Source organism: Ovis canadensis, chromosome 4 (genome assembly GCF_042477335.2).
Source record: "Ovis canadensis isolate MfBH-ARS-UI-01 breed Bighorn chromosome 4, ARS-UI_OviCan_v2, whole genome shotgun sequence".
NCBI classification, from domain to species: Eukaryota; Metazoa; Chordata; class Mammalia; order Artiodactyla; family Bovidae; genus Ovis; species Ovis canadensis.
In genome coordinates this window covers 126,995,105-127,004,845 of record NC_091248.1, presented here as the reverse complement: position 1 = coordinate 127,004,845, position 9,741 = coordinate 126,995,105, and positions in this window count along the sequence as shown.

Below are 9,741 nucleotides of genomic sequence, written 5' to 3'. Positions count from 1 at the left end.
TAGGATGGACTGGTTGGATTTCCTTGCAGTTCAAGGGACTCTCAAGAGTCTTCTCCAACACCACAGTTCAAAAGCATCAATTCTTCGGTGCTTAGCTTTCTTCACAGTCCAACTCTCACATCCATACATGACCAATGGAAAAATCATAGCCTTGACTAGACGGACCTTTGTTGGCAAAGCAATATCTCTGCTTTTGAATATGCTATCTAGGTTGGTCATAACTTTCCTTCCAAGGAGTAGGTGTCTTTTAATTTCATGGCTGCAATCACCATCTGCAGTGATGCTGGAGCCAAAAAAAATAAAGTCTGACGCTGTTTCCACTGTTTCCCCATCTATTTCCCATGAGGTGATGGGCCAGATGCCATGATCTTAGTTTTCTGAATGTTGAGCTTTAAGCCCACTTTTTCACTCTCCTCTTTCACTTTCATGAAGAAGCTTTTTAGTTCCTCTTCACTTTCTGCCATAAGGGTGGTGTCATCTGCATATCCGAGGTTATATTTCTCCCGGCAATCTTGATTCCAGCTTGTGCTTCTTCCAACCCAGCGTTTCTCATGACGTACTCCATATAAGTTAAATAAGCAGGGTGACAATATACAGCCTTGACGTATTCTTTTTCGTATTTGGAACCAGTCTGTTGTTCCATGTCCAGTTCTAACTGTTGCTTCCTGACCTGAATATAGGTTTCTCAAGAGGCAGATATCAGGTGGTCTGGTATTCCCATCTCTTTCAGAATTTTCCATAGTTTATTGTGATCCTCACAGTGAAAAGCTTTGGCATAGTCAATAAAGCAGAAATAGATGTTTTTCTGGAACTCTCTTGCTTTTTTGATGATCCAGCGGATGTTGGCAATTTGATTTCTGGTTCCTCTGTCTTTCCTAAAGCCAGCTTGACCATCTGGAAGTTCATGGTTCAGGTATTGCTGAAGCCTGGCTTGGAGAATCTTGAGCATTACTTTACTAGCGTGTGATGAGATGAGTGCCATTGTGCGGTAGTTTGAGCATTCTTTGGCACTGCCTTTCTGTGGAATTGGAATAAAAACTGACCTTTTCCAGTCCTGTGGCCACTGCTGAGTTTTCCAAATTTGCTGGCATATTGAGTGCAGCACTTTCACAGCATCATCTTTCAGGATTTGAAATAGCTCAACTGGAATTCCATCACCTCCACTAGCTTTGTTCGTAGTGATGCTTTCTAAGGCCCACTTGACTTCACATTCCAGGATGTCTGGCTCTAGGTGAGTGATCATACCATTGTGATTATCTGGGTCGTGAAGATCTTTTTTATTTTTCTGTGTATTCTTGCCATCTCTTCTTAATATCTTCTGCTTCTGTTAGGTACATACCATTTCTGTCCTTTATCAAGCCCATCTTTGCATGAAATGTATGAACAGTATGAAAAGGCAAAGTGATAGGATACTGAAAGAGGAACTCCCCAGGTCAGTAGGTGCCCAATATGCTACTGGAGATTAGTGGAGAAATAACTCCAGACAGAATGAAGGGAAGGAGCCAAGGCAAAAACAACACCCAGCTGTGGATGTGACTGGTAATAGAAGCAAGGTCTAATGCTGTAAAGAGCAATATTGCATAGGAACCTGGAATGTCAGGTCCATGAATCAAGACAAATTGGACGTGGTCAAACAGGAGATGGCAAGAGTGAACGTCGATATTCTAGGAATCAGTGAACTAAAATGGACTGGAATGGGTGAATTTAACTCAGATGACCATTATATCTACTACTGTGGGCAGGAATCCCTTAGAAAAAATGGAGTAGCCATCGTGATCAACAAAAGAATCCAAAATGCAGTACTTGGATGCAATCTCAAAAACAACAAAATGATCTCTGTTCATTTCCAAGGCAAACCATTCAATATCACAGTAATCCAAGCCTATGACTCAACCTGTAATGCTGAAGAAGCTGAAGTTGAATGGTTCTATGAAGACCTACAAGACCTTTTAGAACTAACACCTAAAAAAGATGCCCTTTTCTTTATAGGGGACTGGAATGCAAAAGTAGGAAATCAAGAAACACCTGGAGTAACAGGCAAATTTGGCCTTGGAATATGGAATGAAGCAGGGCAAAGGCTAATAGAGTTTTGCCAAGAGAACGCACTGGTCATAGCAAACACCCTCTTCCAACAACACAAGAGAAGACTCTACACATGGACATTACCAGATGGTCAAACCAAAATCAGATTGATTATATTCTTTGCAGCCAAAGATGGAGAAGCTCTATACAGTCAGCAAAAACAAGACCAGGAGCTGACTATGGCTCAGATCATGAGCTTCTTATTGCCAAATTCAGACTTAAATTGAAGAAAGTAGGGAAAACCACTAGACCATTCAGGTATGACCTAAATCAAATCCCTTATTATTATACAGTGGAAGTGAGAAATAGATTTAAGGGACTAGATCTGATAGACAGTGCCTGATGAACTATGGAATGAGGTTCATGACATTGTACAGGAGACAGGAATCAAGACCATAGCCAAGGAAAAGAAATGCATAAAAGCAAAATGGCTGTCTGGGGAGCCCTTCCAAATAGCTGTGAAAAGAAGAGAAGTGAAAAGCAAAGGGGAAAAGGAAAGATATAAGCATCTGAATGCAGAGTTCCAAAGAAAAGCAAGGAGAGATAAGAAAGCCTTCCTCAGTGATCAGTGCAAAGAAATAGAGGAAAACGACAGAATGGGAAAGACTAGAGATCTCGTCAAGAAAATTAGAGATACCAAGGGAACATTTCATGCACCTCTCCTAGGCTAGGCCAAATCCTCCTGGGATGCTCAGGTGTGTTCTGACACTGAAATAATGTGCCAAAGTGAGAACGTTTGAGATTCATCATTCCCAGTCATTCCTTCATCCTGGCCACCCTCTGTTCCCCATCAAAAGGTATCCATCTGCTGCCTGCCTCCTGTTGACATCTTTCTTTACCTTCATCTTTCTACAACTTTGTTCTCATTCCTGTGCTTCCAAAAATGGTCTGCATCCCGTCCGACTCTCCATTAAGCAGTAGTGCCACACCACTGTCGTGTTTACAGGCAGACTGAGGGCAAGGGGTGTCAGCTGCACCCTAACCACTTCAACAGCACCCAGATCCTTGGAGACTGCACTGGCTGCGTGTAACCATTACTCTTTTATGTCTCCCTCCTGGGGAAGATGTCCCCTCCTCTAAAGTTCCTGTCACCTTGTCTCTTTTTCTCTGTTTATCAGTCTTTCTTCCACATCAGTGAAGGCTTGCCAGAAGTCCTTCTGGGCAAGTCTGTGATTCTGACCCCATCCTGCATTGCTGCTTCCCTCACATAGACATGGGGTGACCTTTCTAACTGGGAGATGTGATCCCTCTCATTCCAAGTTAAAGTCCTCCAGGGACTCCACCACCTGCATTGAGAATCTAAACTTCAGTGCAGCAACTCAGGTGGCTCCTTCCCTGCCCCACCTCCGGCAGCTCCCCTTGCATCTGACCTTGTAGGTGAACCCACCTGCCCTTCCCAGAGCATCATGCTGTTCCTAATCTCTGCAAGTGCTGTTCCCCCTGCAGACCATGTCCTCCCTCCCTTTGCCCCACCGCCCTCTTCCACCTGGTGTATCCCTTCTTACCCCTCAGATCATGGTGTCACCCAGCCTTCCCCAGTCTCTGCAGGTGGGATTAATGCCTCCCCTGTTTTCCATAGACACTTGCTCAGACACCATCTGTCATTTCATTGGACTGTCTCCATATCATGTGTTCCTGGAAACAGTATAAAGGTAAATGTGTAAAAATGAAGCAATAAAATGATGCAACCAACAAGGGGGTAATTTCCAAACTATGCAAGCAGTTCATACAGTTCAATAAAGAAAAAAAAAAATAAAACCCAATGAAAAAATGGGCAGAAGAGCTAAGTAGACATTTCTCCAAAGAAGATATACAGATGGCCAACAATCACATGAAAAGATGCTCAACATCACTAATCATTAGAGAATGCAAATCAGAACAGTAATGAGGTACTACCTCATACCAGTCAAAATGCCCTCATCAAAAAGTCTACAAATAATAAATTTTGGAAATAGTCTGGAGAAAAAAGAACCCTCCTATACTGTTGGTGGGAATATAAACTGGTCAGTCACTATGGAAAACAGTATGGAAGTTCCTTAAAAAAAAATTAAAAATAGGCTTATCATATGATTCAGCAATCCCATTCCTAAGCATATATCCAGAAAATACAAAAAGTCTAATTTGAAAAGATACAAGTACTGCACCATTCATAGCAGCACTATTTATAATAGCCAAGACATGGAAACAACCCAGATGCCCATAAACAGATGATTGGTTTAAAAAGTTGTGTTATACATACACAATGGAATATTACTCAGCAAGAGGAGAAGGGGGCAACAAAGGATGAGACAGTTGGATGGCATCACTGACTCAGTGGACATGAGTTTGAGCAAACTCTGGGAGATAGTGAAAGACAGGGAAGCCTGGCATGCTGCAGTCCATGGGATCACAAAGAGACATGACTTAGCGACCAAACAACAACAACAATAAAAAATAATGAAATACTGCCATATGCAGCAACATGGATGGACCTAGAGATTATCACACTAGTCAGAGAAAGACACACACTATATGATATCACTTATATGTGGAACCTAAAAAAATGATACCAGTGAACTTATTTACAAAACAGAAGTAGAGTCACAGACATACAGAACAAACTAACAGTTACCAAAGGGGGAAAGGTGAAGAGAGAGAAAGTACGAGTATGGGATTAACAGATACACGCTACTATACATAATCAGTTCAGTTCACTTCAGTTCAGTCCCTCAGTTGTATCTCTTTGTGAACCCACAAATCGCAGCACAGCAGGCCTCCCTGTCCATCACCAACTCCCAGAGTTTACCCAAACTCATGTGCATCGAGTCGGTGATGCCATCCAGCCATCTCATCCTCTGTCGTCCCCTTCTCCTCCTGCCTCCAATCCCTCCCAGTATTAGGGTCTTTTCCAATGAGTCAACTCTTCTCATGAGGTGGCCAGAGTACTGGAGTTTCAGCCTCAGCATCAGTCCTTCCAACGAACACCCAGGACTGGTCTCCTTTAGAATGGACTGGTCGGATCTCCTTGCAGTCTAAGGGACTTGCAAGAGTCTTCTCCAGCACCACAGTTCAAAAGCACCAATTCTTCAGCACTTAGCTTTCTTCACAGTCCAACTCTCACATCCATACATGACCACTGGAAAAACCATAGCCTTGACTAGATGGACCTTTGTTGCAAAAGGTCAGTTTTCATTCCAATCCCAAAGAAAGGCAATGCCAAAGAATGCTCTAACTACCGCACAATGGCACTCATCTCACACGCTAATAAAGTCATGCTCAAAACTCTCCAAGCCAGGCTTCGGCAATACCTGAACTGTGAACTTACAGATGGTCAAGCTGGTTTTAGGAAAGACAGAGGAACCAGAAATCAAATTGCCAACATCCGCTGGATCAAAAAAGCAAGAGAGTTCCAGAAAAACATCTATTTCTGCTTTACTGACTATGCCAAAGCCCTTGACTGTGTGGATCACAATAAACTGTGGAAAATTCTGAAAGAGATGGGAATACCAGACCACCTGACCTGCCTCTTGAGAAACCTATATTCAGGTCAGGAAGCAACAGTTAGAACTGGACATGGAACAACAGACTGGTTCCAAATAGGAAAAGGAGTACATCAAGGCTGTATATTGTCACCCTGTTTATTTAACTTATATGCAGGGTACATCATGAGAAATGCTAGGCTGGAAGAAGCTACAAGCTGGAATCAAGATTGCCGGGAGAAATATCAATAACCTCAGATATGCAGTTGACACCACCCTTAAGGCAGAAAGTGAAGAGGAACTAAAGAGCCTCTGAATGAAGGTGAAAGAGGAGAGTGAAAAAGTGGGCTTAAAGCTCAACATTCAGAAAACGAAGATCATGGCATCTGGTCCCATCACTTCATGGGAAATAGATGGGGAAACAGTGGAAACAGTGTCAGACTTTAATTTGGGGGGCTCCAAAATCACTGCAGATGGTGACTGCAGCCATGAAATTAAAAGATGCTTACTCCTTGGAAGGAAAGTTATGACCAACCTAGATAGCATATTCAAAAGCAGAGATATTACTATATATAATACAGATGAGCAAATAGGACTTACTATATAGCAAAGGGAACTATATTCAATATCTTTTAATAACCCATAATAGAAAAAAATCTGAATCCCTTTGCTGTCACCTGAAACTAACACAGTACGGTAAATCAACTATACTACAATTAAAAAAAAAAGAAGCAATAGACTTACAAGTCATAAGGAAGATTTTATTCCCTGACAGTTGTAAAACAAAGTTCCTGATTTGCATATCAAATTTCTTTTCACCCTGAGTATTGTACAATTTATACATGATTATTTAAAAATCTTAAAAGCACAATTTAGACTTAAAGCTCAGCATTCAGAAAACGAAGATCATGGCATCTGGTCCCATCACTTCAGGGGAAATAGATGGGGAAACAGTGGAAACAGTGTCAGACTTTATTTTTTGGGGCTCCAAAATCACTACAGATGGTGACTGCAGCCATGAAATTAAAAGACGCTTACTCCTTGGAAGAAAAGTTATGGCCAACCTAGATAGTATGTTCAAAAGCAGAGACATTACTTTGCCGACTAAGGTCCGTCTAGTCAAGGCTATGGTTTTTCCTGTGGTCATGTATGGATGTGAGAGTTGGACTGTGAAGAAAACTGAGCTCTGAAGAATTGATACGTTTGAACTGTGGTGTTGGAGAAGACTCTTGAGGGTCCCTTGGACTTCAAGGAGATCCAACCAGTCCATTCTGAAGGAGATCAACCCTGGGATTTCTTTGGAAGGAATGATGCTAAAGCTGAAACTCCAGTACTTTGGCCACCTCATGCGAAGAGTTGACTCACTGGAAAAGACTCTGATGCTGGGAGAGATTGGGGACAGGGGGAGAAGGGGACGACCCAGGATGAGATGGCTGGATGGCATCACAGACTCGATGGACGTGAGTCTGAGTGAACTCCGGGAGATGGTGATGGACAGGGAGGCCTGGCGTGCTGCGATTCATGGGGTCGCAAAGAGTCGGACACGACTGAGTGACTGAACTGAACTGAACTGAACTGTACTGAGACATTAAGTATATATACTTAAATAATTTGTCTTAAGAAAGTTATTAGTCAAAAAGTAATAAATATAAAATACTGAGCACACTCCTGATACAAATACCTAGAAATTCCAGATGGGATATAGTAAATGTAATTTCAAATAGAGAGCTAATATAAAAAGGAATAAAGGGAAATCATATTGTGCCAGAAATGAAGATAAAAGAGAGCAGCCATGTTGGAAGCCTGAGATTAGCGGCCGTAGGTACCTGGAGTGGGGGTGGAGAGAAGAGTAAATAGGCCTGGGCCCCTCAAGGTGAGAAGCTGGAGCTAACACCTCCAGATAAAGTCCCCTCAAGGCCTCATCTTCAGAAAATGTATGGATCAGAAAAAAATGCATCCTAACCCAAAAAGACAAAATGTTATTTTGGGCCTTGGAAAGTGGGTGCTGAGACATAGTTTGAAGTACAAGAGAATTATTGGAGAATGATGCCTATAAAGGTAAAAGGAGGAGGAAATGGGGTTTTGCAGGCAACATCTCAGACCAGGACACAGATCCAGCATCTGTGAAAGGAAAGTGAAGAAGCAGGTTTGGGCAGCAGGATTAGACCATGAGGCAGCCTTGACAAAGTTTCAGCCCACTGAACAAAGGATTCTAGAACAAATATTGCCCATTAGAGGAGTCCTGTGTTGGGCAGAAATGATGCTTTTGAACTGTGATGTTGGAGAAGATTCTTGAGAGCCCCCTGGATGGAAAAGAGATCAAACCAGTCAATCCTAAAGGAAATCAGTCCCGAATATTCATTGGAAGGACTGATGCTGAAGCTGAAGCTCCAATACTTTGACCATCTGTTGCCAACAGCCGACTCACTGGAATACACCTTGATTCTGGGAAAGATTGAAGGCAGGAGAAGGGGACAACAGAGGACAAGATGGTTAAATGGCATCATCAATTCAATGGACGTGAGTTTGAGCAGACTCCGGAAGATGGTGAAAGGCAGGAAAGTCTGGCATGCTGCAGGCCATGAGCCATGACTGAGTGACTGAACAACAACATTAGTAACTGGTCAGTTAACTGCACTTCTTATAGCTGAATAATAAGTAAGCCCTTGAACAGAGATCTCAGTGGCATGACTCCATGGCTGCCAGAGATGACAAAAGGCTTTCTATCTCAAGCTAAGCTCTGAGCTTAGCTGATGGTTGGATGGCATCATCGACTCAATGGACATGAGTCTGAGTAAACTCAGGGAGTTGGTGATGGACAGGGAGGCCTGGTGTGCTGCAGTCCATGGGGTCACAAAGAGTTGGACACAACTGAGCAACTGAACTGAACTGAACTAAAGCTCTGAGTGATGGTAACGGATGGGGCGATATCTTCCTTGAGAATCCAAAACCACAGCTAGTACATTATGGAGACTGGGATTCAAGTTTATATTACCCTCAGGGCTGATAAACTGACATTAAAATTGGACCTAGGCCAGTGAAAGCACTTGAGGTTTCTGGCTGAAAGAAACAAAAAGAGGAGGAACTACCCCACAGTCCAGACCACAAACCTGGCTCAATATAAGCTCACAATCAGAAACTCCAAAATCCACAAGGAAACAAAAGAGCAAGTGTAAGTATGCAAGAACTTGACTTTAGGTAAAATAATTCAAAATAGACTAGAATGTTACTATTTTTATACTTTATAAAAACTAAGGACAGGGAATTCACTGGCCATGCAGTTGGTTAGGACTCTGTACTTTCACTGCAGAGGATGCAGGTTCAATCCGTAATTGGGAAAATAAGATCCTGAAAGCTGTACAACTAAAAGTAAAGAAACTTCTTACATTGTTATCAAAAACAAAACAAAACAAAACAAACAAACAAACAAAAAAAAAAACCAAGGGCAAAAAGGAAACAGCATAGAAAAAGCAAGGTTAATAGAAATCAACAAACCTTAAGAAAAAACAAGATACTATTAAAAAGAAACATTTTAAAAAGAAAACAAGAGAAGAAAATAGAGCCACTGAAAACTAAAAAATCAATGGACTTGTTAAGGTTAAGCAGCACATCTAGACACAGATTGGAAGAATTAGTTACATGAAAGATAGATGAAGAAAGTACCCAGAATGAAAGCCAGATATAATGATGGACGGAAACACAGCATATGTTGAGAACACAGACTAGGAACATCTACCATACATCTATCAGATCAGATTTTCTCACCTAGAAAGAGATAATTAGGAAATTAGAAGAAAATAAATATTTTCGAGAGAATAACTAACATTCTTCAAGAATTAATGAAAGACATACATCCTCAAATCTAAGAGACACAAACGTAAATCCACATGTATAAACACTGTGGTGAAATGAGAGCACCGAAAGCAAAGCAGAAATCCTAAAAGTAGCCAGAGAAAAAGGCAGAGTGACACCAAAGAGAGAACTATTTCTTAGATTGACAATAGGCTCTTCTATGATGAAAGCGGAGGTCAGAAGACAATGGACAAACACCTACAAGAGTGGTGAGGGAAAATAACTGTCAACCTAGATTTCACACCCTGATCAATTTATCACACACAAGCAAAGCCAAATAAAGACATTTTCGGAAGATAAAAATTGGAAATATACCATTTATAAAACCTCACTGAAAAACTACTGAGGA